The sequence below is a fragment of the Budorcas taxicolor genome, chromosome 7, assembly GCF_023091745.1.
Source record: "Budorcas taxicolor isolate Tak-1 chromosome 7, Takin1.1, whole genome shotgun sequence".
Taxonomy (NCBI): Eukaryota; Metazoa; Chordata; class Mammalia; order Artiodactyla; family Bovidae; genus Budorcas; species Budorcas taxicolor.
The window spans coordinates 95,773,316-95,780,110 of record NC_068916.1 but is presented as its reverse complement, the minus strand read 5'-3'; the positions used below and the strand labels follow the sequence as shown (position 1 = coordinate 95,780,110).

General features: G+C 40.4%; 1 pseudogene; it reads left to right on the top strand.

Annotated features, from left to right (window-relative positions):
* The first annotated feature begins 318 nt into the window (after window positions 1-318).
* On the top strand, window positions 319-1,287 carry LOC128051642 (FUN14 domain-containing protein 1-like; annotated as a pseudogene).
* Window positions 1,288-6,795: the final 5,508 nt, after the last annotated feature.

Sequence of the window (6,795 nt, the reverse complement as noted above, 5' to 3'; positions counted from 1 at the left end):
GGTACACCCTGAGGGGAATTCAGACTGGAGAAAAACAGGATACTGGCCCGGGGTGTTTAAGATGCCTATCAAAGAAGTAATTTCAGTTGGTCTAGAATCTTGCATCTTCTCATTCATAGAAAAGCACTAAAATCATTAAACTTGAAGATGTCTTTTGTGTGTGTGTGTGATTAGTAGTAATCTTCTGATGTTTGACTGAAAAATTTTTTTCAGCGGTAACTCCTACCATAGACTTCCACCTGGGCTTAGAGTGGTTTTTAAAGTAGTGGGGAGAGGCAGGCGGGTTGGGACCACCTCAGTACAGCCGCCAGCAGTATCATGGCGACTCAGAACCTCCCTCCCCAAGAATATGAAAGTGATGGTGACTCTTACGAAGTGTTGGATTTAACTGAGTATGCCAGAAGACAACACTGGTGGAATCAAGGGTTTGGCCACAGCTCCAGACCTATCGTAGAAAAACACTCAGTTCAGTTCAGTCGCTCAGTCGTGTCCAACTCTTTGCAACCCCATGAACTGCAGCACGGCAGGCCTCCCTGTCCATCACCAACTCCTGGAGTCCACCCAAACCCATGTCCATTGAGTCGGTGATGCCATCCAGCCATCTCATCCTCTGTCGTCCCCTTCTCCTGCCCTCAATCCTTCCCAGCATCAGGGTCTTTTCCAATGAGTCAGCTCTTCGCATCAGGTGGCCAAAGTATTAGAGTTTCAGCTTTAGCATCATTCCTTCCAAAGAAATCCCAGGACTGATCTCCTTCAGAATGGACTGGTTGGATCTCCTTGCAGTCCAAGGGACTCTCAAGAGTCTTCTCCAACACCACAGTTCAAAAGCATCAATTCTTTGGCACTCAGCTTTCTTCACAGTCCAATTCTCACATCCATACATGACTACTGGAAAAACCATAGCCTTGACTAGACGGACCTTAGTTGGCAAAGTAATGTCTCTGCTTTTCAATAAATATAAAATACTCAGTAGTCACCCAGATTGTAGAGGGTGGAGTGAGTGGCTGGTGTGCGGGATTTTTGTTCCAGAAAGTTCAAAAACTTGCAGCAAATGCAGTAGGTGGTGGCTTTCTTCTTCAGATTGCCGGTCACGGCGGCTATATGCAGATCGACTAGAAGAGAGTTGAAAAAGATGGAAACAAAGAAAAAGGACGGATGAAGAAACCAGCAAATAAGGCAGCACCCGAAATCAATACTATAATAGAAGAAGCAGCAGAATTTGTCAGACAGAACATCGTGGTGTCCAGGGGATTCGCGGGAGGCTTTTTGCCAGGCCTTGCGTCTTAAGAAGATGAATGTTCTATCACAGTAGACTCACCTCTGAGAAGAGACTTGGAGGTGACAAGATGGTCTTGACCTTACACACTGACAGATTCTCCAGGATGGATGCCAAGAAACAGCTAGCTGGGCAGTACCAAGCTCACTGCTTAGCATTTTGTCATCTGAAATTTGGCAGACGAGTATCTGCTGTAAAATAACCTATACGGTATATATATATTAGTATCCCTAAGCAAAACATGGCTTTCATTATTTTTTAAAAATTTGTGGCCTTTTAAAATTTGCCTATAAAATGCTACTACTGGAGGTAGATATGGAGAGATTAAAAAAAAAACCTGTTGCATATATTCCCAGTAGAATATTATCTTTATTTTATTAAAAAAAAGAAACAAACAAAACTCCTATATATCCTGTCCCCTCCTTCCCTCTTAGAAATACTCCGTCAGAGCTTTCTGAGGGGATGCCTTCCCAGACTCCAGTCCTCAGTACAAAATATAGTTCTACATTTTTAAGTTGTGTGTGTGTGTGTGTTTCCAGTTGACAGTTTTGGCAACCAACAAAGAGGTCCAGAACAGACTTCTCTCCCTCTCTTTAACTCTACAAGGAACGGGAGCATTGGTATCAGGAGAAGCCCCCTTATCCTGTGTACCCTTCCTCAAAAAGTCCAGATGAGTTTAGATGAGTCTCTCTTAGGTCTCAGATACCTGGTTATTAGCTGATGAGATTTTGTCATTGTTGTTCAGTCACTAAGTTATGTCCGACTCTTTGTGACTTCAGGGACCGGAGCACTCCAGGGCCTCCTGTCCTCCACTGTCTCCCAGAGTTTGCTTAGATTCATGACTTTTTTTTAAAATTCATGACCATTGAGTTGGCGATGCTATCTAACCATCTCATCCTCTGCTGCCTCTTCTTCTGCCCTCAATCTTTCCCAGCGTCAGGGTCTTTTCCAGAGTCAGCTCTTGACATCAGATGGCCTAAGTGTGGGAGCTTCAGCATCAGTCCTCCCACTGAATAGTCAGGGTTGACTTCCTTTAGGATTGACTGATTTGAACTCCTTGCAGTCTAAGGGACTCTGAAGTGTCTTCTCTAGCACCACAATTTGAAAGCACCAGTTCTTCAGCACTCAGCCTTCTTTGGACTTTCTTTGTGGCTCAGACAGTGAAGAATCTGTCTACAATGCAGGAGAAAGTGAAAGTGAAGTCGCTCAGTCATGTCCGACTCTTTGCGACCCCATGGACTATAGCCTACCAGGTTCCTCCCTCCATGGGATTCTTCAGGCAAGAGTACTGGAGTGGGTTGCCATTTCCTTCTCCAGGGGATTTTCCTGACCCAGGAATTGAACCCAGGTCTCCCGCATTGCAGGCAGACCTGTTACCCTCTGAGCCACCAATGCAGGAGACCCGTATTCAATTCCTGGGTCAGGAAAATCCCCTGGAGAAGGGCATGGCAACGCACTCCAGTATTCTTGCCTGGAGAACTCCATGGACAGTGGAGTCTGGCAGGTTACAGTCTATGGGGTCACAAAGAGTTGGACAAGACTGACCAACTAACATACAAACACACAGCCTTTATGGTCCAACTCTCACATCCATACATGACTACTGGAAAAATCATAGCTTTGACTGTATGGACCTTTGTTGGCAAAGTGATGTCTCTGCTCTTTAATACAGTGTCTAGGTTGGTCATAGCTTTCCTTCCAAGGAGCAAGATACTAAGTTTTATTTGGTGGTGGTTCAACTCCTCCCTGAAGAAGCAGGTTTTCTTAGAACTTTACTTGCAAGAAGAGATACCTGGCTTAACCTCCATTGAAAGACACTAGGAAGATTTACTATGTACATACAGAACTTAAACTTCCAGTACTTAACAGGAAATTAAAGGAAATCTTGCCCTTAAGATGGTCAAATTGAGATTCTTTAGAGGTTACAGAATTAATTTTTGTGTGTGTGCATAGCTAGAGAAAATCCAGCTGGATAAAACATCTTTTCCCAATTCTGTCTTTAAAGTAACAAAAGCCTTTCTAGGAAGGACTTGCTTTTTTCTCCCTGTATGTTTGAGATATAAACATTCCACCTGAACTTAGGCATCCCTCCTCATAATCCCCCTTCCTGCCTGCTCTGGTCTGAGACCTGGGTCTCTTATCCAGAAGGCACACATTTGGTGTACATTTGGCAGCCAGTTGAATAGACTGGAATTCCGAGCTGGACTTCTGTCCGGCTGTGCCGGCTCTCAAGGACGTTCTTCATGAGGGCCCCAGCCCTCGGTCATCTTCCACTTCATTCTGCCTGCCTATACAGTGATGGCCCCTCACTTTCTTAGACTTTGGGGAAGTAACCTTTGTCGATGTTGTGAAGGCTGCATGCTTAGCACTCCCTTGTGGGAACACGTCTTGCATCTTATTGGTGTGAATTGCTATGAAGATACTACTTGTCAGTGGCCAGGTGATGGACCCTTTAAATTGGAGAAGGTTTTACATTGGTAAATATTTAGAGAGCTCTCATGTTAAACAGCTGTTTTATTGATACCTTTGCGGGGTGGTGGTGGTGGTGGGGTGTGGAAATTAGAAGGTTTTACATATATGTGTTTGTGTGTGAGTGTTCATTCATGTCCAAATCTTTGTGACCCCATGGACTGTAGCCCACCAGGCTCTTTTGTCCATCGGACTTCCCAGAAAGCCAGCAAGAACACTGGAGACACACACACACACACACACACACACACACACACACATACACGCGCACTCACGTATATAATCTAGAAACTCCCTTAGTTTAAAATAAGCAAAATTTGGGAAACATTTTTTGTGGTCTAGACGTCCTTTTAGTGAGTCTTACAGTTGCTAATAAAACATGAGATTGTTAATTAACAGGGAAGTAAGAAGCTGGTGGAAAGCCTAGACTTCTTGCCAACAAGGTGGACATTTTGAAGGGACTTGTTCCAAAAGGATTAAAAAAAAAAATCTTCAGGTAGTTCTCAAGAAATGGGGTAGATAAAACAGGTATTAATAGGATTAAAACAAAGGTTTGATACAACACTACCTAGTGCTGGGGACCAATAAGGGGTCCCTTTGTTCCATTTAACCTTGAAGGGTCCCAACCAAGTCTCCTGTATTTACCTTAAACAGTACATATATATTTAGCAGACTGGAAAAAATTACACTGAGATACCTGACTGGCAATTGCTTGTGGCAACGTTAGGCCAACTAATCAAGTTAAAAGATTAAAAAGGCCCGAGTCCCCTGGTTCAGCTCCTCTCTGGGAACCTCAAAGCCTTTTTACAAAAAAAGTAGATAAAATGGCTGGAGGATAAACAGGAAAGCTTCTGGGACTCCTAGTAAGAGCAAGGCTTGTTGATGATGGGGTCCTCGTGAAAACTGAAGTTAAAGGTCTAAAACTGAGATGAAAGTTTCCAAAAATTGGTGTATTTCCATGGGCTTTATATGACATGGTTACATCACCTGTGCCTAATTAGATCGTGTGATAGACATTGATTCTCACTGGGGAATGTGTCCCCTGCCTACTTTAAGATGGGGCATATACATCTACCCCTAAGGTAATATAAATTAAACATACTAAAAGAAACTGGTAGTGTTACCTAAGCCCACAAAATATTAGAAACTGGAAGCTAATACTCTGGGGTTCATAAAAACAATAATAGTGTTTTTCTTGCTCTGAGTTTGACTTGTTCCCTCAGCGAGTCTTTGTTGAATACCCTGTGCAAACTTTTGAACCTCTAAAGAACTGAACCCTAAAATTCTAGAATGTGGAATTCCTGATTTTCAGTGTAGTTGGAAGTCTTCTTATTCATTAAAAAAAAGAAAAGAAAAGAAAAGAAAAAACTAAAGAAAATGTAGCTGGGCAAATCGATCTTTTTATACCATTTAGGTGGCAAATCGGTTCTTAGCAGAGTTAAAAGCAACTGTCTAGCAGATTTCAACAAATCAAAAATTTAAGTACAGTCCACAATGACTTGAGACTGAGCCTGATTACCTCAATCAGATGGAATCTGAAACCAAAGGGAAAAAAGGAGGGGAGAGAGGAAGCCTTTTTAAACTCAAACCTCTGAAAAAATCTCCCTCATCAAAAGCAAATTCACAGCTTCATTAAGGATTTGTCATAGACAAATACAAATCTTAAGTCTTTTCCACAAATAGTAAAGCCTTAATCATCTGAGTAAATAAACTTATTTCACTGTTATAAACTAGTAAGTTTATATTGTAATGCCTGACTCATAACTAAGATTTTAAAGCTCTAAGATCTCTAGTTATGTCTGTTTATGTCTGTGCAAATTATTCATATGCCTCTATCTCCAGATAGGATTCCCAAAATTTATAAAAGTGATCTAATTTACTTAAAAGTAAGTGCTTGCAAATTAAATATTTCTAAGTATGAAGAAAACTGGCCAGATAGAATTTTAGGTTCATGTAATCCAGCAAATACTAATATCTGGTATTAAAGCTAGCTTAAGCTTGTTGGCTTAACCAATAGACCTATCTTATTTTTATTGTACCCAGGTGTTTTGAAGGTCAGTAAATTCATTATGTCTGTTGCAAAGTTTGTCAGTAAGCAGAATTAACCTGGTGTATTGTTTTTGCAAGTTATAAAATATAAATAAGAGTTTTCTGGTGAACTCTTTAGGAATAATGTTTTGGATCTACTTAAAATACTTTCTCCAGATTTTTGGTAACTTGAAACTTTAGAACTTTGCTAAGGTAAATGGTGGAATTCACTGAATATCCAGATTATTTCAAGTGAGATAAAATCCTGGAACATTAATTGCTGAAAACTAAAGATGTTTGATTATTAGACACATGTTGTAGCACATTGAGGAGATACTCTATGAGAAAGCGCATGCTTCTAGAGGTTACAGAAAATGTTCATAAGTTTACCAATCAAGAAATACTGGTGTGTTCATAATTGCTTGCTTCTTAGTTTTCACTAGAAATCAAGGTTTTTAAGGATTCGGAGTTAAGCTACTGGAAATAAAGGAAATATTTTAGTATGCAAGGAAAGTAGGATGTGTGTTTTCAGCAAAAGAAAGTATGAGGAATGGAAATGTATTGTGTTAAGGGAAAAGAGATTTTTGCCCTAAAGCTGATTAATTCTAAATGCAAAAGAAAAATGAAGAATAAACTAAATAGGTACAGAAAATTGTGCAAAGATTGTGGAAAGGGAGGACTGAGAACAGTTTTGTACTTGATTAGGCTGAGATTGGATTAAATTTAATTAGGTAAGTGAACTTTGTAATTCAAGGTAGATTGGTGCAGGGCTGGAGTTTCCTCTTCTGTTAAGAGGGAAAAGCTTTCTGGAAATGTTCGGCTACTTTTTATACACGATTATGAGTTTGTCTTCTAAATGATTTGTATTTACCTTAAAAATCTTTTGTCTCTCTTTGGTTGAATAAGTATTGTTTCAGTGACCTATGATTTTATTTGATAGTGTTTTAATGAGCTGATAGTGTTTTAAAACTTTGATGTCTCTTACAAACTTGCCTAAGTGAAATTCTAACCAAAATTCTTCT